General features: G+C 37.2%; 1 non-coding gene across 1 annotated transcript; it reads right to left on the bottom strand.

The window, feature by feature from the left end:
• Window positions 1-9585: 9585 nt before the first annotated feature.
• Window positions 9586-9689, bottom strand: LOC148575898 (small nucleolar RNA R71). Its single transcript, XR_015903924.1, has one exon. It is a non-coding gene; the product is annotated as a small nucleolar RNA R71 (small nucleolar RNA).
• Window positions 9690-23535: the final 13846 nt, after the last annotated feature.

The raw sequence follows: 23535 nt of genomic DNA, 5'->3' as shown, positions 1-23535 counted from the left end.
AGAGAAATTAGGTGCTTTTGAGTCATTAATACCCAACTTATGTTGGTGATCTAGAGTTGTTAGTTAATATTGTTTCCATTGACTCTAATATCTTGCTAATTCAATTTGCTAGTAAGTTGATTAGGACGTATGGATTAAGATTAGCTAGTTTTATTTGATTTTCTCCCGATGTTAGAGATAACGTAATAGACTTAACTCTTGATAATTATTGTGCTGTGATTAATGACTAGAATAGAAAACCTTGATTTTCAATCCTTGCCATGAATGCCTCTTTTTTAGTAGTTGTTTGGTATACTTTTATTTCCATTTAAATTTCTTGTTATTTAGATTGTAGTCTTCTCATATACAAACCCCTTGAACCTCATAACCAACAATACGCATACCTCACTGCAATTCCTTTGAGAGACGACCCGAGATCTAATACTCTCGATATTTTTATTGGTTTGCACTCGTGACAAATAAAATTAAACTCTGATTGAGGGTTAATTGTCGGTTTAGGACTATATTTGCAACGAAGCATTTTCTTTTATTGAGAAGAAATTCTAGACCGACGATAACCTTCACATTAGTTCTCCCACACTCTTCGGATATAGCGCCCACCACGCTTTTGGGATTTAATGTCCGTCACACTCATGGAATATAGTGCCCGACACACCTAACAACAGAGAGATAAAGGATGCAACATAGTGGAATATATTTTACACAATCAATATGCCCATCTTTAACATACTTAATAATTTAACATCAGTCAATCATCATCAGTATAGCTCTCATTCATTTCATATTTAGCATTTTTGCACTTCTCAAACATAAATCACCACCTCACAATCTTTCTTTACTTCCACATTAACTCCTTCTTTAAGTTTACCCCTCTCTCTATGATTTAAGAACTAAATTTTGGACTTTAGGAGGTAACTGCAGAGGTTTGAAAGTTAGAAAAATAGGTTAAAATCACACAAAATCCACTTTTTACAAAAACAAAGGTTCCGTATACGCATGTCATGTTTCACGTACGCGGAAGTGTCATTTGCCATTCTCACGTACGCGACTCTTGTCTGCGTACGTGATCCCCTTAGGCAGGGAAAACTTCCCTTGTTGTGTGGCACTGCCCGCGTACGCGAGCCTGTACATTCTCCTGTTCTGCGTACGCATGTACATCCTGTGTACGCGGGTCATCTAGGCAGAGCCCAGGGTCTGCGTCGCGTGTGTGTTCGCATACGCTTGCCCCTCAAAAGTGTTACAAAGCTGTTAAGTCCTGCAGAATTTACTTTTACACATCAAACTTCCGGTACGTATAACTTTTTCGTAAAAAAATAATTTTAATCCGTTTTTCGAACGACATAAACTTCACGAACCTAATTTTCATCTGAAACAAGTTTGATAAAAGTTGAGAGTTTGGAAGTCAAGTTATGACTCACCGAAGTTTGGTCAAAAATCAAATTTTTACCAAAAAGCTCCAAACCTCTATTTCACTGAAACCACAATCTTAAACCAAGGTTTCACACTTCAGACAACATCAAATACACACAAACCATTCCACATCCACTCCACCTCTTCTACAACATTCCAATAGTCAATTTTTTTTTATCAATTTGAACCTAACAATTAATAGCCAACAACAACTCAATTCATCAATAAATCATACCACAACTCATAATCATTCATCAATCCTCATCAATCACCACAATAATAAATTATCACATATTTACATAATTAAACTCAACATATCCACCAAATCACTAAACCTCAACATGTTCACATACTTCAAGCTATCCTATGATCATCTAGCCTAGGTTTTCACGTTACATTATATATTATCTACGAGAAATCAAAATCATACCTTGGCTGATTTCTCCCTAAATCCCAAGACACTTCAATTTCACCATTCTTCAAGCTCCAACACTTTAGCTCCTCACCAAACAGGAACTTCCAGCCACCAAGACTCAAATTCCAGCTTTCCAACACCACCAATTTGATCCAAAAACTCACAATTTAATCTAGTACCAGCAATATTACTCAAAATCAACTTAAGGTTCATTGTTATTAATGGTTCACAAGAGTTAAAGGTTTCTCACCTTACCAATGGAAATTCAGGACAAGACCCGACAAATCTACAAAGCTAGTTTGATCCTAAACACCAAGATTCAACAAAATCTCAACACAATTGCTCAAGATTTTCGAAAATGAAGGGTGACCAGCTGGAAGAAAAACTGAGACTTACCTACCAAATTGTTTGGTGGGTTTTGTAGAGTTCGACGCAGTAGTCACGTGGCTATAGACGGTGCGGCGATCGAAGCTCCGGATTGAAAGTTAAAAGGATTTGAAATTTACTTTTGAGGGTTAGGGCTTTCTTGGGCACTCTTTCTTCTCTTCAGCGTGCTTCCATGAAATGAGAGGGAAGAGAGCTTGCTTTGGGTGTTTTATATGTTAGGGCATGGGCGCGGTTTGGGCCCGGTCAAATTGATTTGGCCCGATGGCTCAATTTCGGGCCGAAATCCTTAAAATTAATGTTAAAATTTATATTTTAATTATTTCTACTTTGTTAAACTATAAAATTTGGTTTTTTTTCTAATTTCTTTAATAATAATTAATTTATTAGATAATTATTTATTAACTTTTAGAATTTTACACTAGAACTGCGACTGCGTTGGAAGGTTGTTAACTTGCTGTCGCTGCTACTCTGTGTCATTGCTCGCTGGTGTTCCTGGTTACTGCTGCCTGCTACTCTCTTCTCCTCATCTGTTGTGTGATTTTAGGTAAGCCTTTAAATAGTTAAATCTCTTTTTCTCTCTCTATTATTTGATTTCACTCCCTCATCCCTCTATTAAATATCTCGTTTCTCAAGGCTCAAGTATTCAATGTTAATAAACCAAATACCTCAGCTACAAAGTAAATGATATTTTTTGTGAATGATGATTTTAAATTTATATCATGGTCGTGCTTAGGATTCTAATCCACATGTGGCTTGTTACTTGTCATTTGGATTTTGAAAGTTTTTTTGCTTGTTTATTATTTAATTGTATTGTAGGTTTAGGTTGATTTGCTTTCTTTGTTGTCTTATTAGTGATTTGTGACTTTGTGTTCACAAGTCACAACAAAGCTATTTTTTCTATCTTAATATTGAATTGTGAAATTTGTGTTTGTGTCAATAGGTTATTTTATCGTGAAGCTTTTTTTTTTTCTGTTCAATGCCAATTTCATACCTTTATTTGTCAATAGATTGTATTACAATTCTTGAATTTTTGTTATGTTGGTATTCTATTTTTTCAAATTGGATTTTTGAACTTTTGTTGTTAAACTTGGATGATTGTAATTGGCTTGAACACAATTATGTATTTTTTGTTAAATTGTTAAATTTTTGCTGTGATATTGAACTGACTTGTTGAATATTTATTATATTATTTTTTTTAATAGAATGACATCGAGTCAAGCTAATGCAAGTAAAAATTTGACTAACAATCTAACTTCTCAATTAGAAAGTACAACTGAAATTGATAGTACAAAAAAGTTGCTAAGAATGCTCTTAGAAGTAGAATTGATGTAGGATAGGAACATGGGATATCTGTTGGAGAAGTTGAAAAGAAGATACAATATAAATACTGTCATAAATTTTTTTAAGAAGAGTTTATAGATTAAAATACCACTTAGTAGGAATTCAAAAAGATGTTAGGGCTTGTACAACTGTTAGTGATGAAGTTAAGAAGCAAATGTGGGATATTGTGAGTGGATTGCAAGTAAATTTAATGAAGAAAACAAGCATGGGTAGGGCAAGCCCAGGTAGAGTTGCTAAGGAAGGTGACACTATCAGTGAAAAAAGAAAGAAAATAGAATTATAGGGTAACATATTCAAGAAAACACACATTAGTACTTAAAAAACAATCAACAATATATTTAAGAAGAATTTGAGAGAGGAAGTATGTTTAGAGATTAGTATTGTTTTCTACAACAATAGTATCCCCTTCAATGTATCAAGGAGCAAAAAATACAATAGAATATTTGAGAAAGCAATAAGATATGGACAATGATTCAAACCACCATCCTACCATGAATTAAGGGTGCCTCTTTTGAAGAAACATGTGGAGCTTATTCAACAATCACTATAGGACCATATAGCATATTGGAAGCAAGTTGGATGTACAATAGTAACTGATGGTTTGACAGATGAGAGAAGACGGACCATCCTAAATTTTTTGTTAATAGTCCTAAGGGGACTTTTTTTTTAAATCCATTGATACCTCTCATATTACTAAGACAGTTGAAAAAATTTTTAAAATAATAGATGATCTGGTTCAAGAAGTTGGTGAAGAAAATGTCATCCAAGTTATCACCGACAATGCTGTTAACTACAAAGTTACAGGAGAAATACTAATAAAAAAGAGAAAAACGTTGTTTTAGATGCCTTGTGCAACATATTGTATTGATTTAATGTTAGAAGATTTGGAAAAAAGTAACACTTCACAAGGACAATTTATAGAGGTAGAAAGATTACTACGTACATATATGCTAGGGCTGCTCTCATTTCACTATTAGACATCCACATCAGGGGAAGGTCGGGTATGACCCATTTTGAAATTTCTTACCTTACTTTGGAATGCCTCAATGACAACAAAGGTTCTTTAATAGGAATGTTTCTTTCTGATCAATGAACTTTTAATAAATTTGCAAAGACAAAATATAAAAAGATAATTGCAAGTGTGATGTTAGATAAGATATTTTGAAAAGAGGTGATGATTTACTTGAGGGCTGCCTACCATCTTTTTCATGTGCTTCAATAAGGTGGATTCAGAAAAAAAGCCGGCAATAAAATTTATTTATAAAGAAATAAAAATTGTAAATGAGAAAATACGAGATGCATTTCAAGGAGTTAAGAAAAGGTAATTACCTAACTATTTTTTTAATTTATTAATGCATGAATAATACTCTTTATTTTTTAACTAATTTATTAATTTTTTTTATGTTTTAGTTACATACCTATTTGGGATATTACTGATGCAAGACGGGACAAGTAACTTTATAGGCCATTACATGTTGTAGGCTATTGATGAGCGGATAATTTATACGCTTTTTGGCATTGTTTTTAAGTAGTTTTAGTATATTTTAGTCAATTTTTATTATATTTTTATTAATTTTTAAATAAAAATCACATTTCTAGACTTTACTATGAGTTTATGTGTTTTTCTGTGATTTCAGGTATTTTCTGGCTGAAATGGAGGAACCTGAGCAAAAATCTGATTCAGAGGCTGAAAAAGGACTGCAGATGTTGTTGGATTCTGACCTCCCTGTACTCGAAATGGATTTTCTGAAGCTACAGAAACCCAATTGGTGCGCTCTTAATTGCGTTGGAAAGTAGACATCCTGTACTTTCTAGCAATATATAATAGTGCATACTTTTCCCGAGTTTTGATAATGCAAAATGGCGTTTGAACGCCAATTTTCTACCCTATTCTGGCATTAAATGCCAGAACTGGCATAAAAACTCGAGCTAAACGCCCAAACTGACACCAAAGCTGGCGTTTAACTCCAAGAAGAGTCTCTACACATGAAAGCTTCAACGCTCAGCCCAAGCACACACCAAGTGGGCCCAGAAGTGGATTTCTGCGCTATCTGCACTTAGTTACTTATTTTCTGTAACCCTAGCTACTAGTTTAGTATAAAAACTAATTTTAGTGATTTATTTTATATCTATTTTTCATCAGTTTTATGCTATCATAGATCATTGTACACATTTGAAGGCTGGCCTCACGGCCATGCCTGACCTTTCACTTATGTATTTTCAACGGTGGAGTTTCTACACCCCATAGATTAAGGTGTGGAGCTCTACTGTTCCTCATGAATTAATGCAAAGTACTATTGTTTTTCTATTCAACTCAAGCTTATTCTTATTCTAAGATATTCATTCGCACACAAGAACATGATGAATGTGATGATCAAGTGACACTCATCACCATTCTCACTTATGAACGCATGCCTGACAAACACTTCCGTTCTACATGAAAACAAGCTTGAATGCATATCTCTTAGCCTCCTGGTTCACGATCAGAGTCTTTGTGGTATAGGCTAGAATTATTGGCGGCCATTCCTGAGATCCGAAAAGTCTAAACCTTGTCTGTGGTATTCCGAGTAGGATCTGGGAAGGGATGACTGTGACGAGCTTCAAACTCGCGAGTGTTGGGCGCAGTGACAGACGCAAAAGGATTAATGGATCCTATTCCAACATGAGTGAGAACCAACAGATGATTAGCCGTGCGGTGACACCGTATTTGGACCATTTTCACTGAGAGGACGGACGGTAGCCATTGACAACGGTGATCTCCCAACATACATCTTTCCATGGAAAGGAGTACGAATGATTGAATGAAGACAGTAGGAAAGCAGAGGTTCAGAAGGAACAAAGCATCTTCATACGCTTATCTGAAATCCCACCAATGAATTACATAAGTACTTCTATCTTATTGTGTATTTTATTTATATTTTAAATTCTCAAAAATTATTAACCATTTGAATCTGCCTAACTAAGATTTACAAGGATGACCATAGCTTGCTTCAAGCTGACAATCTCCGTGGGATCGACCCTTACTCACGTAGGGCTGGCAATGGGTAGGGTATGGACCCTACCCTAACCCTACCCGCGGGTTGAAAATTTTATTAAAACTCTATCCTACCCTACCCGCGGGTTGAGAATCTCTCAACCCTAACCCTACCCGCACCCTAAAATTCTAAACCCTACCCTACCCTACCCTACCCGCAGAAATATCAAATTTTTTCAAAGTAAATATAAAATTCAATTATTTTGAATTTTATACGTATTAATAACATAAAAAATAAAAAACTAATGCTCTAAATTACTAAATTAACTAATTAGTTTAGTGGTTGTTCACTTATTATAAGTTATTACATAAGAGAGGTTGTGGGTTCAACTCTTACTTCCTTCACTATATAGAGAGATTTTTATAAAATATGTGATATATATATGGTGCGGGTAGGGTAGGGTAGGGTACACCCTAAACCCGTACCCTACCCTACCCGCAGGCATACCCGGACCGTACCCTACCCTACCCGCAGCGGGTAGGGTAGCCTACCCTACCCGAATGGGTTGGACTGGGTTGGGTACCCGTGGGTAGGTATGAATTGCCAGTGCACTTGGATGACTCAGTGCACTTGCTGGTTAGCTGTGTGAAGTTGTGAAAAAGAGTTGAGATTACGATTGTGCGCACCAAGTTTTTGGCGCCATTTAGATCACAATTTCGTGCACCAAGTTTTTGGCGCCGTTGTCGGGGATTGTTCGAGTTTTGACAACTGACGGTTCATCTTGTTGCTTAGATTAGGTAATTTTATTTTAATTTTAAACTTTTTGTTTTTACTTTTATTTTCAAAAAAAATTTTAAAAAAAATAAATTATTCTATGTCTTCAGAATTTTTAAGAATGAATTCTAGAGTTTCATGATGATCTGTTGAAGTCTGGCTGGCTGTGAAGCCATGTCTAATCTTTTGGACCGAGGTTTCAACTTATCATCACAAAGAGCTTGTTAATTTCTATCAATCTTGCTGTTGAATGTCATGATCTGCTAAAGCTTGGCTGGCCATTGGCCATGTCTAGTGTTTTGGACCAGAACTTTCACTGAAAGCTTGGCTGGCTAGTAAGCCATGTCTAATTCCTGGACCGGAGTTTTAGACTAACATTGCATGATTCCTGGAATTCTCATAAAAAAATTTTGAATTCCTTATTTTCTCTTTTTCCAATTAATTTTCGAAAAAATACAAAAAAAATTTATAAAACCAAAAAACCAAAAATTTTGTGTTTAAGTCTAGTGTTTATTTTTAAGTTTGGTATCTTGCATATTTTTAATTCTCTTGTATTTTTCGAATATATGCATTATGTTCTTCATTAATCTTCAAGTTGTTCTTGATGATTTACTTGGGTCTGATATCTAAATTCTCTTGTTTTGTGTCTTTTGTTATTTCTCATGTGTATTCTCAAGTTGTTAGTGTCTCTAATATCAAAAATTTCTAAGTTTGGTGTCTTGCATGCATTGTTTATCTGATCTTAGTTTTCCATGATTAGTTTCATTTTGTTGTTTTTCATCATTAAAAATTCAAAAAAAAATTCAAAATTTTGTTTTTTCAAGTCAATAATGCAGAGAATTGAAGATTCAGAACATACAGCAAAGAAATCACAGAAAAAAACTGGGCGTTCAAAATGGCCAGTGAAGAAGGAAAACTGGCGTTTAAACGCCAGCCAGAGTACCTGGCTGGGCGTTAAACGCCCAAAAAAGTAGCATTTTGGGCGTTAAACGCCATAATGGATACCATTCTGGGCGTTTAACACTAGGATAACACAAGGGAGGTAAGTTATTTTTTAATTCAAATCTTTTTCAAATTTTCATAATTTTTCAAAATCAAATCTTTTCCAAATCATGTTTTTTCTATCATATCTTTTTCAAAATCAAATCCTTTCCATTTTTCTCTCACAATTTTCAAAAACCCTTCCTACCAATTAATGATTTGATTCAAAAATTTCAAGTTTGTTACTTCTTTGTTAAGAAAGGTTCAATATTCGAATTTTAGAATCATATCTTTTAAATTTCTTGTTGTCATTAATTTTAAAAATCAAATCTTTTTAAATTATTTTTCAATCATATCTTCTCAATCATATCTTCTCAATCACATCTTTTTCAAAATAATTTTTAATCATATCTTTTTTATTGCCAATTTCAAAATCTTTTTCAAAATCACTTAACCACTTTCTCACTTTTAATTTTCGAAAACCATCATCCACTTTTTCAAAATTATTTTTAATTATTTTAAAATTTTTAGTTTTATTTAAAAATTTGTTTTCGAATATTTTTTCCCCTTCTCACCTTTTTCTATTTAAGACTAACACTTCTCCTCTATTAGCAATTCGAACACTCCCTCTCTATAAGTTCGAATTCTCCTCTCTACCTTATTCTTCTATTCTTCTTTTCCTCTGACACATTAAGGAATCTCTATACTGTGACATAGAGGATTCCATACTTTCTTTGTCTTCTTCTCTATCATATGAGTAGGAACAAGGATAAAGGCATTCTTGTTGAAGCTGATCCTGAACCTGAAAGGACCTTGAAGAGAAAGCTAAGAGAAGCTAAAGCACAAAACTCTAAAGAGGACCTGACAGAAATTTTCGAAAAGGAAGCAGATAAAACAAACATGGCCGAACCCAACAACAATGGTGGAGATGCAAGGAAGATGCTTGGTGACTTTATTGTACCCTCTTCTGACTTCTGTGGCAGAAGCATCTCAATTCCTGCAATTGGAGCAAACAACTTTGAGCTTAAGCCTCAATTAGTTTCTCTAATGTAGCAGAATTACAAGTATCATGGACTTCCATTGGAAGATTCTCATCAATTTTTAGCTGAGTTCTTGTAAATCTGTGACACTGTTAAGACTCATGGGGTTGACCCTGAGATCTACAAACTTATGATTTTTCCTTTTGGTGTAAGAGACAGAGCTAGGACATGGTTGGACTCACAACCTAATGACAGCCTGAACTCTTGGGAAAAGCTGGTCAATGCCTTCTTGGCAAAGTTCTTTCCACCTCAAAAATTGAGTAAGCTTAGAGTGGAAGTCCAGACCTTCAGACAAAAGGAAGGCGAATCCCTCTATGAAGCTTGGGAAAGATACAAGCAGTTGATCAGAAGATGTCCTTCTGGCATGCTTTCAGAATGGAGCATCATATGCATATTCTATGATGGTCTGTCTGAAATGTCTAAGATGTCATTGGACAACTCTGCAGTTGGATCAAGACGCCTGAAGAAGCTCAAGAAATCATTGAAATGGTTGCAAATAACCAGTTCATGTACACTTCTGAAAGGAATCCTGTGAATAATGGGACAACTCAGAAGAAAGGAGTTCTTGAGATTGACACTCTGAATGCCATATTGGCTCAGAACAAAATATTGACTTAGCAAGTCAATATGATTTCTCAGAGTCTGAATGGATTGCAAGCTGCATCCAACAGTACTAAAGAAGCATCTTCTGAAGAAGAAGCTTATGATCTTGAGAACCCTGCAATGGCAGAGGTGAATTACATGGGAGAACCCTATGGAAACACCTATAATCCTTCATGGAAAAATCATCCAAATTTCTCATGGAAAGACCAACAGAAGCCTCAACAAGGCTTCAATAATAATGGTGGAAGAAATAGGTTTAGCAATAGCAAGCCTTTTCCATCATCTTCTCAGCAACAGACAGAGAATTCTGAACAGAGCCATTCTGGCCTAGCAACCATAGTCTCTGATCTATCCAAGACCACACTAAGTTTCATGAATGAAACAAGGTCCTCCATTAGAAATTTAGAGGCACAGGTGGGTCAGCTGAGTAAGAAGATTACTGAAACTCCTCCCAGTACTCTCCCAAGCAATACAGAAGAAAATCCAAAGAGAGAGTGCAAGGCCATAACCATGACCAACATGGCTGAACCTGGAGAGAGTGAGGAGGACGTGAGTCCCAGTGAGAAAAGCCTCATGCCACGTCCTCTGGACAGAAAGGAGTTTCCCTTTGAGGAACCAAAGAAATCTGAGGCTCATACAGAGACCATAGAGATTCCATTGAACTTCCTTCTGCCATTCATGAGCTCTGATGAATATTCTTCCTCTGAAGAGGATGAAGACATCACTGAAGAGCAAGTTGCTAAATATCTAGGAGCAATCATGAAGCTTAATGCCAAGTTATTTGGTACTGAGACTTGGGAGGATGAACCCCCCCTTGTTCACCAATGAACTGAATGCATTAATGAGGCAGACATTACCTCAGAAGAAACCGGATCCCAGAAAATTCTTCATATCTTGTACCATAGGCACCATGACCTTTGAAAAGGCTCTATGTGACCTGGGGTCAGGGATAAACCTCATGCCACTCTCTGTAATAGAGAAACTGGGAATCTTTAAGGTACAAGCTGCAAGAATCTCACTAGAGATGGCAGACAAATCAATAAAATAGGCTTATGGACTAGTAGAGGACGTGCTAGTGAAGGTTGAAGGCCTTTACACCCCTGCTGATTTCATAATTCTAGACACTCGGAAGGATGAGGATGAATCCATCATCCTTGGTAGACCCTTCCTAGCCACAGCAAAAGCTGTAATTGATGTTGACAGAGGAGAGTTGGTCCTTAAGTTGAATGAAGACTACCTTGTATTTAAAACTCAAGGTTCTCCTTCTGTAACCATGGAGATGAAGCATGAAAGGCTTCTCTCAATACAGAGTCAAACAAAATCCCCACATTCAAACTCTAAGTTTGGTGTTGGGAGGCTGATAAACCACTATTTTATGGTTTATCTTGTGCTCAATTGAGTGGTTTTTATCTACTCTTTACCCACTTATTCATACTATTTGCATGGTTTTACAACTCCTTCCTGATTATGTGCTTTGATTGAAAACATGCTTCTTTGGACTTATAATTGCTCATTATTAATCCTCCCTTATTACCATTAGATGCCTTGATATGTGTGTTAAGTGATTTCAGAGATTACAGGGCAGGAATGGCTCAGAGGATGGAAAGGAAGCATGCAAAAGTGGAAGGAATACAAGAAGTTAGAGAAATTGGTAAGCTGCCCAGCCTGACCTCTTTGCACTCAAACAGCTATAACTTTAACTACAGAGGTCCAAACGACGCGGTTCCAGTTGCATTGGAAAGCTAACGTCCGGGGCTTCGATTTGATATATAATATGCCATAGTTTTCCTGATGCTAGGTGACGCGACCGCGTGATCCATGCGGCCGCGTCGTAGTGACGGAAATCAGCGTGTTTGAATTCTTCTCCAGCGATTTTCGGGCTGTTTTCGACCCAGTTCGCGGTCCAGAAAACACAGATTAGAGGCTATAAAGTGGGGGATTGCATCCATTTAGAGAGGAGGCTCTCATAATTCATTTTTCATGTTTTAGATGTAGTTTTAGAGAGAGAGGTTCTCTCCTCTCTCTCTCTCTTAGGATTTAGGACTTCTCTTAGTTTTTAAGAGTGACTCTCGATCCAGGTTCAATGTTCCTTTTTATTTATTTTCCCAATTAAATTTAAGAACTTTTCCATGTTATGATTTGAATATTTTATTTAATATAATTGAGGTATTTCAGAATTATGTTTGCTTTCTTTTATAAATAATTTAGATATTTTCCCCCTTTTTGGCTTGGGTCAAGTAATTGGTAATACTTGAGCTGTCAAATAAAACAGTGGTTGAAATTGGCAGATTCTGATTGCACTAGGATTGCTCTAAAGCTAGTCTCTCCACAAGAGTTGACTAGGACTTGAGAATCAAGCTAATCAGTCCACTTAACTTTCCTTTGTTTAGTAAAGGTTAACAAAGTGGGATTAAAATCCAATTCTCATCACAATTGATAAGGATAGGACTTCCAGTTCTTCATACCTTGCCAAGAGATTTTATTAGTATTATTTTATTTTACTTGTCATATAACATATTCCCACCTTACTTCCAAAACCCCAATTTACAAACTCATAACCAATAATAAGAACATACCTCCCTGCAATTCCTTGAGAAGACGACCCGAGGTTTAAATACTCAGTTATCAATTTTAAAGGGGTTTGTTACTTGTGACAACCAAAACGTTTGTACGAAGGGATTTCTGTCGGTTTAGAGACTATATCTACAATGTTACTGTTTTTATGAACTTCTTTACTGGCAAAAATCCCGACGTCAAAATGGCGCCGTTGCCGGGGAATTGCAAACGTGTGCCTTATTATTGGTTATTGTAAATATTTTTCAAAATATAAAAAAAAATTCTTTTGCTTGTTTATTTATTTTTGTTTTTAATTTTTATTAATTACTATGAATTCTCACCCCTCTGGTTTCAAATTTGATTCCAATGTTGTTGTTAGGAATGGAAACTATAATGAAAATAGGCATCAAGGTTGGAACAATCAAAGATGGGAGGAGCCACAAGGATTTGATCAACCCTCATGGCAACAACCACCTCCAATGGACTATCAACAACCATTCCGTGATGCATATCAAGGCAATGGCTATGGTGAGTGCTCTTTTGATTATCAACAACCACCACCATATGCCTTTGAACCCCCTCCTCAACATAACTTTGGACCACCAAACTCACAAGCCCCTTTCCACCATTCACCTCCATATGACCCTAACCCTCAATCACCATACCAACCACCTTATGAGCCATATGAACCATATATAGAACCACCCCAATTCCAACCCAATTACTCACAATAACCACCCCTTCAATATTCACCATCTCCATATCCATCAATCCAAGAGCATTATGATCATATTTATGAAAGTCGAGTGCATCAAGAGACAAAGGATCGTTTCAAGGAAACGGTGGATCGATTTCAGGCAACCATTCAACAACTAGAGCAAGCAGTAATTCAATGGGTTTCTAGGCGCTCAAATATACAAGGATCAGCCACAGCTCCATGTGGACAGTCTAGTGAAGAGCGTAGCATGAAGGAGATACCAGAAACCCCAGTGGACAAGACAGAGAATGAATTCGTACTAGAACAAGTAGAAGAAGCTGTCATGGTTCAAGAAGAAGAAGAAGTGGTTGAAGACTTAGGAGATGCAGAACCTCCATGGGAAAGTCAAGACATAGAGACTCCTTCCAAGATGGTTGAAATTGATGTTGAGGAGGGTGTACAACCTCCAAAGCATATCATAGTTGAAGACTTGGAAGAGGTTGATCAAGAGATGGAGATTCAAGAAGAAGAAGCACAACCTCCTATGCCCTTGGAAAGCAATGAAGAGGAGATTGAATTGAAAGAGAGCTACCAAGAGGAAGAGGTTGAAATTGAAGAAGCTTGCAAAGAGGTGGTAATTATCAGAGAAGAGCACAAGGGAGTGAAGCTTGCAATTTCATTAAAAATACCTCCCCCTAAGTTACCATCATCCTTCACAACATTCAAGTGGGTAAAATTCATATCCCTTAGCTTTCTAACCCCACTTGAATATGGCCTACTGGAGACGGATGGTCAACTTAGAGCTCTTTATGATATTAAGAGTAAGAGGAAGATGGCCAGTAGTAAGAATTGTCCTGCAAGGTTCATCATGGTTGGAAGCTTTAAGTTCAAACGCAAAGGTTGGTATAAAGCTCAACTGAATGGGTCTAGGAAGCTGTTTGGTCGCTGCAGTGAGAATTCAGATCACCTTTCACCCGGCTGGAAAAATGCAGATCGAGACAAAAACGGGTGTAAAAGTAAAGTTTGGGATCTTGGAATCTGCTCTAACACTTGTTACCCCGGGAGCCTAAGAATCTGTTTGAAGCTGCTCAAAGACTTTACGTGCCTAGTTTGGGATCCCGGAGGCCATTGGAATCACAAACATTGGTGGAGATTCCTGGATCAGTACAAGCACAAGCCACTATAGCAGGAATCTCATCAAATGTCCAACTTAAGGACTATAACTAAAAGTGCTAGGTGGGAGACAACCCACCATGGTATGATCGTTCTTTTTCAATTTTATTTCGTGTTTTTATTTTTATTTTATTTTATTTTCATTGAACCTGGAATCATGCATAGCATTCACATTAAGCACTGCATTTGCATCTGCATATTGCATTAAAAAAAATTTTCGCTACGCGACGCGATCGCATTAGCGACGCGTCCGCGTCACAGGGGGAGTAAAGAAAAATAAAAATGAACAGAAAGTCACACTGGAGTGTGGCTGGAGGCGTGCCAATGGCACAAATCAACCCACGCGACCGCGTCGCTGACACGTTCGCGTCGCATGGGAATCATGGCCTCCCACGCGATCGCGTGCCCCACGCGGCCGCATGCCCTGAGTTTTCGACGTAAAAGGGTGCACAATGAAATATTGTGCGAGAGTAATGCTGGATTGGTGCTGGAAGCACAATCCTTATCACGCGACCGCATCGCCGACGCGGCCGCGTCATCCATTTTCTGGCGCACACTCACGCGATCGCGTGACCCACGCGATCGCCTCACCCCAATTTTGGCATTTAAATTAATTTGAACATAGAGTTGTGCTGGAGCGAGGCTGCCCTCATGCCAGAAGCATAATATAGGTCACGCGACCGCATGACCGACGCGATCGCGTCACCTTACTTGAAGCGCATTCACGCGAACGCGTGCCCCACGCGGCCGCGTCGCATGCGCCGCACAGCTCAACCTAAATTGCCAAATTATCTTATCTTTCTCTCCTCCAAATCCTAGTTTTTCTTCTCCCTCCTTATTTCTTCCTTCCCCCTCCCCCCTTCTATCTCACCTTTCACTCTCTATCTCTCTCACCTCCATTACCAAGGTTCTATTTTCTTCTTCCTTCTTCTCTTTTCTATCATTCCTATTATTTTATATCTTATTTTCTTTTTCTTTTTCTTTTTCTTTTCATTATTCATATTTTCCTTCTTCTTCTTTTCCTTTTTACATGGTGTTAGAAATTTATTTGAGTCATTATTCCTCATTATGTGCTTGTGGATTGTTGTAATTTGTTTGACAATTATTATTTTTAAGGGATTGCTTGCATGTTCACCTTCATACTTTCAATAGCTTATTTACTATGCATGCTATGTGTTTGTGAAAAAGCCCATATGGCATTATGCACTTCTCTATTTTACTTTATACTATTCAATGCTTGCTTTTCATAAACTCCCTTTACTATTGTATTAATTGAAATTAATTGTCAATACAAACATGATGGTTTGTTACGAATAATGCTTGATCTATGCTACTCATGCCCTTTGCCGGCATGCCAATAAACACCTTGTATTCACTTGTCTTTATATGCACTAGCTATTTTCCATTGATGGCTTTTCACATGTACTCGCGAGTATGTGTTAATGTCAGTTATATCTTAATGTGCATCCATCACCACCTTTTCCGTTCTCTTCCTTGCTATATATATCTCTTTGAATTTAATTTACTTTCTCTTCCCTTTTTCAGGATGGCCACCAAGAAAGGAAAAGAGAAAGCCATTCCCAAATCAACAGCAAGGAAAGGAACAAAAAGAGCTCCAGTTGAGGAACCACAACCCCCATCCACTTGCACATCTTAGCATGCACTGAGCACGGTGCAATCTTTAAGTGTGGGGAGGTCGATACGGATCTCCATGGGTTAGTTATTTCCTATTTCAACACCAATGTTAATTTGTTCATTGTTGCATCTGCATATTTGATTGCATGTTTATTTGATTTTGTGCATTTAGTTACTACTTGGTTAAAGTAATAAAATTCTTTTTAGGACCCTATTTTTGAAAATTTTCACTAATTTAAAATGAAAATTTTTGTGTTAAATTTGTTTGAAGTTGTATTTGGAACATGGTTTTTGAGCCAAAGAACACACAACCTGTGAGATTTGAGCTTATTTATATGGTTACATTATTTAACCATAAATATTTTATTCCTGTGTGTTTCCGTCTCTATGATTGTAATCTATTTTTTTATTCCATTCTATATGTCCAATATTTAGTGTATTTACATGCTTGCATATGATTGAGGCCATTGTTTGATTTTAGCCCACTTATTCCAAAATTAGCCTACCTTTTACATCACCCTTGTTAGCCCCCTTGAGCTTTTATATCCCTTCTGTTTTATAACCACATTACTAGCCTTAAGCAGAAAAATAAGATTAGAATCCCAAGTTGAATCCTTGGTTAGCTTAAGATAGATATTGTGTAAAATTTAAGTGTGGGAAATTTTATGGGAACATGGGATGATATGAAAAAGTAGGGAATTAAATTGAATAAGTTATTTGAAAATTTGGGAAGCATGCTCATGTGAAATCAAAATAATTAAATTACCATGTGCATTGAAGAAAAATATATTAAGTAATTAAATAAGGGGATACAAAAAAAATCAAAAAAAAAAAAGAAGAAAAGAAAAATGAAAAAAAAATATATTACCCCAAATGCAAAATAAAAAGAATCAATGCACATGGGACAAAATTCAAAAATAAGTTTGATACATGAGCATGTAATACGAAAGTGGGAAAAATTTGGGTAGTTAGGTAAAGTATTTTAAAATTGTATAAAATATGTATATGTTAGATGAGATCTTAGACTACTCAAGGATTCACTTCACTAGCTCACTTAGCCTTATATATATACCCTCACCCTTACCTTGGCCCCATTACAACCTTGAAAATACCTCATGATGTTTGCATTGGTACATTAAATATTTGTTGATTGGTTAGATGAAGAACAAAGTTTAGAAAGTATGACTAGAGAAGAGTAGAGTGATTAACCCTATACACTTGAGAGATTAGAGTGCATATACACTTCCTGTAAGGGTTCAGTGCTTAATTCTATGTTCCCTGCTTTCATGAGCTATCTTCTTACAAGTTTACTTGTTTTTACTGTATAATTTTAATTAGTGAAATCTGATTTATGTTTGTCTTGGAGAATTTCTTTATTTTTAACCAAGTAGGTAGAAACATTTTGCATGTAGTTGCATTCTTATAGATAGGTTGCATTTCATACATTCTACCATTCCTCTTCATCTTTTTAGCTTCTCTTAAGCTTAGCATGAGGACATGCTAATGTTTAAGTGTGGGGAGGTTGATAAATCACTATTTTATGGTTTATCTTGTGCTCAATTGAGTGGTTTTTATCTACTTTTTACCCACTTATTCATACTATTTGCATGGTTTTACAACTCCTTCCTGATTATGTGCTTTGATTGAAAATATGCTTCTTTGGACTTATAATTGCTCATTATTAATCCTCCCTTATTACCATTAGATGCCTTGATATGTGTGTTAAGTGATTCAGAGATTACAGGGTAGGAATGGCTCAGAGGATGGAAAGGAAGCATGCAAAAGTTGAAGGAATACAAGAAGTTGGAGAAATTGCAAAGCTGCCCAGCCTGACCTCTTCGCACTCAAATGGCTATAACTTTAGCTACAAAAGTCCAAACGACGCAGTTCTAGTTGCATTGGAAAGCTAACGTCCGAGGCTTTGATTTGATATATAATATATTATAGTTTCCCTAATGCTAGGCGACGCGACCGCGTGATCCATGCGGCCGCGTCGCAGTGACGGAAATCAGCGTGTTTGAATTCTTCTCTAGCAATTTCCGGGCTGTTTTCGACCTAGTTCGCGGCCCAGAAAACACAGATTAGAGGCTATAAAGTGGGGGATTGCATCCATTCAGAAGGGAGGCTCTCATGATTCACTTTTCATGTTTTAGATGTAGTTTTAGAGAGAGAGGTTCTCTCCTCTCTCTCTCTTAGGATTTAGGACTTCTCTTAGTTTTTAAGAGTGACTCTCGATCCAGGTTCAATGTTCCTTTTTATTTATTTTCCCAATTAAATTTAAGAACTTTTCCATGTTATGATTTGAATATTTTATTTAATATAATTGAGGTATTTTAGAATTATGTTTGCTTTCTTTTATAAATAATTTAGATATTTTTCCCCTTTTTGGCTTGGGTCAAGTAATTGGTAACACTTGAGCTGTCAAATAAAATAGTGGTTGAAATTGGCAGATTTTGATTACACTAGGATTGCTCTAAAGCTAGTCTCTCCACAAGAGTTGACTAGGACTTGAGAATCAAGCTAATCAGTCCACTTAACTTTCCTTTGTTTATTAAAGGTTAACAAAGTGGGATTAAAATCCAATTCTCATCACAATTGATAAGGATAGGACTTCCAGTTCTTCATACCTTACCAAGAGATTTTATTAATATTATTTTATTTTACTTGTCATATAACATATTCCCACCTTACTTCCAAAACCCCAATTTACAAACTCATAACCAATAATAAGAACATACCTCCCTGCAATTCCTTGAGAAGACGACCCGAGGTTTAAATACTCGGTTATCAATTTTAAAGGGGTTTGTTACTTGTGACAACCAACACGTTTGTATGAAGGGATTTCTGTCGGTTTAGAGACTATATCTACAACGCGACTGTTTTTATGAACTTCTTTACTGGCAAAAATCCCGACGTCAGAGGCCACAACCAAACTCTAAGTTTGATGTTGAGAGGCCACAACCAAACTCTAAGTTTAGTGTTAAGAGGCCCCAACCCTGCTCTGATTATCTGTGAGGCTCCAAGAGAGCTCACTGTCAAGCTATTGACATTAAAGAAGCGCTTATTGGGAGGCAACCCAATGTTATTTAATTATATCTGTTTATTTTCCATTGTTATTTTATATTTTCTTTAGGTTGATGATCATGTGAAATCACAAAAACAACTGAAAAATAAAAAATAGAATGAAAAATAGCATTAAAAACAGCTCACCCTGGGGGCGTTTAAACGCCAGTAAGAGTAGCAGAATGGGCGTTAAATGCCCAGTCTGGCACCATTCTGGGCGTTTAACGCCAGAAATGGGCACCAGACTGGCGTTTAACGCCAGAAATAGGCACCAGTCTGGCGTTTAACACCAGAACAGGGCACCAAGTTGGCGTTAAACGCCAGAAACAAGCAGCAATCTGGCGTTTAACACCATAATTGCACTCTAAGGGCGTTTTGCACGCCTAAATGGAGCAGGGATGATAAAGCCTTTAACCACTCAGGATCTGTGGACCCCACAGGATCCCCACCTACCCCACCTCTTCTTCTCTCCTCTTCACACATTTCCATAACACTCTTCTCCAAATACCCTTCACCTATCACATCTTACCCTTTCCCCCAAATCACCACCTACCTTCAAATTCAAACCTCTTTTCCCTCCCAAACCCAAACCCAACCCCAAATACATGAACCTAACCCTACCCCACTCCTATATATACCCCTCATCACTCCTTCAATTTCACACATCATACATACCTTATACATCCTTGGCCGAATTCACCCTCTCCCTCCATCTCCTCCATTTTCTTCTTCTTCTCCTTCATTCTTTCTTCTTTGCTCGAGGACGAGCAAACACTTTAAGTTTGGTGTGGTAAAAGCATTGTTTTTTGTTTTTCCATAACCATTTATGGCACCTAAGGCCAGAGAAACCTCTAGAAAGAGGAAAGGGAAGGCAAAAGCTTCCACCTCCGAGTCATGGAAGATGGAGAGATTCATCTCAAAGGTCCATCAAGACCACTTCTATGAAGTTGTGGCAAAAAAGAAGGTGATTCCTGAGGTCCCTTTCAAGCTCAAAAGGAGTGAGTATCCGGAGATCCGACATGAGATTAGAAGAAGAGGATGGGAAGTTCTCTCCAATCCTATTCAACAAGTCGAAATCTTAATGATTCAAGAGTTCTATGCAAACGCATGGATCGCTAGGAACCATGATCAAAGTATGAACCCGAATCCAAAGAACTGGCTTACAATGGTTTGGGGAAAATACTTAGATTTCAGTCTGGAAAATGTAAGGTTAGCGTTCAACTTGCCAATGATGCAAGAAAACGCACGCCCCTACACTAGAAGGGTCAACTTTGATCAAAGGTTGGACCAAGTCTTCATGGACATATGTGTGGAAGGAACTCAATGGAAATGTGACTCAAGAGGCAAACCGGTTCAATTGAGAAGACCAGACCTTAAGCCTGTAGCTAGAGGATGGTTGGAGTTCATCCAACGCTCTATCATTCCTACTAGCAACCGATCCAAAGTAACTGTGGATCGGGCCATCATGATCCATAGTATCATGATTGGGGAGGAAGTAGAAGTTCATGAGATTATACCTCAAGAACTCTACAAGGTGGCTGACAAGTCCTCTACTTTGGCAAGGTTATCCTTTCCTCACCTCCTTTGTCACCTTTGCAATTTGACTGGGATGTCATAGAGGGAGACATCTTCATTGAAGAGGACAAGCCCATCACTAAAAAGAGGATGGAGGAAACAAGAGAGCCCACTCATGGACCTCAACAAGAGCATGAGGAAATTCCTCATCATGAAATCCCTGAGGTGCCTCAAGGGATGCACCTTCCTCCACAAAACTATTGGGAGCAAATTAACACCTCCCTAGGAGAGTTAAGTTCCAACATGGGACAACTAAGGGTGGAGCACCAAGAGCACTCCATCATTCTCCATGAGATTAGAGAAGATCAAAGAGCTATGAGGGAGGAGCAACAAAGGCAAGGAAGAGATATTGAGGAGCTCAAGCACTCCATAAGATCTTCAAGAGGAAGAACTAGCCGCCATTACTAAGGTGGACCCGTTCTTTAATTTCCTTGCTCTTTATTTTCTGTTTTTCGTTTACTATGCTTTATGTTTTAATTATATTTGTGTCTTTATTACATGATCATTAATGTCTAGTGTCTATGCCTTAAAGCTATGAATGTCCTATGAATCCATCACATTTCTTAAATGAAAAATATTTTTAATTGCAAAAGAAAAAGAAGTACATGAATTTCGAATTTTAAAATAGTTTAATTATTTTGATGTGGTGGCAATACTTTTTGTTTTCTGAATGAATGCTTGAACAGTGCATATTTTTGAATTTGTTGTTTATGAATGTTAAAATTGTTGGCTCTTGAAAGAATGATGAAAAAGGAGAAATGTTATTGATAATCTGAAAAATCATAAAATTGATTCTTGAAGCAAGAAAAAGCAGTGAAAAGCTTGCTTAAAAAATTAGAAAAAAATGGAAAAAAAAATAAAAGAAAAAGAAAGAAAAAGAAAAAGCAAGCAGAAAAAGCCAATAGCCCTTTAAACCAAAAGGCAAGCATAAAATAAAAAGGATCCAAGGCTTTGAGCATCAGTAGATAGGAGGGCCCACAGGAATAAAATCCTGGCCTAAGCGGCTAAACCAAGCTGTCCCTAACCATGTGCTTGTGGCGTGAATGTGTCAAGTAAAAAGCTTGAGACTGAGCGGTTAAAGTCGTGGTCCAAAGCAAAAGAGTGTGCTTAAGAGCTCTGGACACCTCTTATTGGGGACTCTAGCAAAGCTGAGTCACAATCTAAAAAGGTTCACCCAGTTATGTGTCTGTGGCATTTATGTATCAGGTGGTAATACTGGAAAACAAAATACTCAGGGTCACGGCCAAGACTCATAAAGTAACTGTGTTCAAGAATCAACATACTGAACTAGGAGAATCAATAACACTAATCTGAATGAGTTCCTATAGAAGCCAATCATTCTGAACTTCAAGGGATAAAGTGAGATGCCAAAACTATTCAGAAGCAAAAAGCTAAGAGCCCTGCTCATCTAATTAAGACTGATCTTCATAGATGTTTTCAGAATTCACTGTATATTCTCTTCTTTTTATCCTATTTTGTTTTTAGTTGCTTGGGAACAAGCAACAATTTAAGTTTGGCGTTGTGATGAGCGGATAATTTATACATTTTTTGGCATTGTTTTTAGGTAGTTTTTAGTATGTTTTAGTTAATTTTTATTATATTTTTATTAGTTTTTAAATAAAAATCACATTTCTGGACTTTACTATGAGTTTGTGTATTTTTCTGTGATTTCAGGTATTTTCTGGCTGAAATTGAGGGACCTGAGCAAAAATCTGATTTAGAGGCTGAAAAAGGACTGCAGATGCTGTTGGATTCTGACCTCCCTGCACTCGAAATGGATTTTTTGGACCTACAAAAAGCCAATTGGCGCGCTCTCAATTGCGTTGGAAAGTAGACATTCTGGGCTTTTCAGAAATATATAATAGTCTATACTTTGCCCGAGTTTTAATAACGCAAAATGGCGTTTAAACGCCAACTTTCTACCCTATTCTGGCGTTAAATGCCAGAACTGACATAAAAGGTGGAGTTAAACGCCCAAACTGGCACCAAAGCTGGCGTTTAACTCCAAGAAGAGTCTCTACACGTGAAAGCTTCAATGTTCAGTTCAAGCACATACCAAGTGGGCTCCAGAAGTGGATTTCTGCACTATCTGCACTTAATTACTTATTTTCTGTAACCCTAGCTGCTAGTTTTGTATAAAAACTACTTTTAGTGATTTATTTTATATCTATCTTTGATCAGTTCTATGTTATCATAGATCATTGTACACGTTTGGAGGCTGGCCTCACGGCCATGCCTAGACCTTTCACTTATGTATTTTCAACGGTGGAGTTTCTACACCCCATAGACTAAGGTGTGGAGCTCAGCTGTTCCTCATGAATTAATGCAAAGTGCTATATTTTTCTATTCAACTCAAGCTTATTCTTATTCTAAGATATTCATTTGCACACAAGAATATGATGAATGTGATGATCAAGTGACACTCATCACCATTCTCACTTATGAACGCGTGTCTGACAAATACTTCCGTTCTACATGAAAACAAGCTTGAATGCATATCTCTTAGCCTCCTGGTTCACGATCAGAGTCTTCGTAGTATAGGCTAGAATTATTGGCGGCCATTCCTGAGATCCAAAAAGTCTAAACCTTGTCTGTGGTATTCCGAGTAGGATCTGGAAAGGGATGACTGTGACGAGCATCAAACTCGTGAGTGTTGGGCGTAGTGACAGAAGCAAAAGGATTAATGGATCCTATTCCAACTTGAGTGAGAACCGACAGATGATTAGCCATGCGGTGATAGCGCATTTGGACCATTTTTACTGAGAGGATGGATGGTAGCCATTGACAACGGTGATCCCCCAACATACAGCTTGCCATGGAAAGGAGTACGAATGATTGAATGAAGACAGTAGGAAAACAGAGGTTCAGAAGGAACAAAGCATCTTCATACGCTTATCTGAAATCCCACTA

This window comes from Arachis ipaensis, chromosome B1 (assembly GCF_059453495.1).
Source record: "Arachis ipaensis isolate K30076 ecotype BB chromosome B1, ASM5945349v1, whole genome shotgun sequence".
NCBI classification, from domain to species: Eukaryota; Viridiplantae; Streptophyta; class Magnoliopsida; order Fabales; family Fabaceae; genus Arachis; species Arachis ipaensis.
The sequence above is the reverse complement of the archived record's forward strand: the minus strand, read 5'-3'. Positions and strand labels throughout refer to the sequence as shown.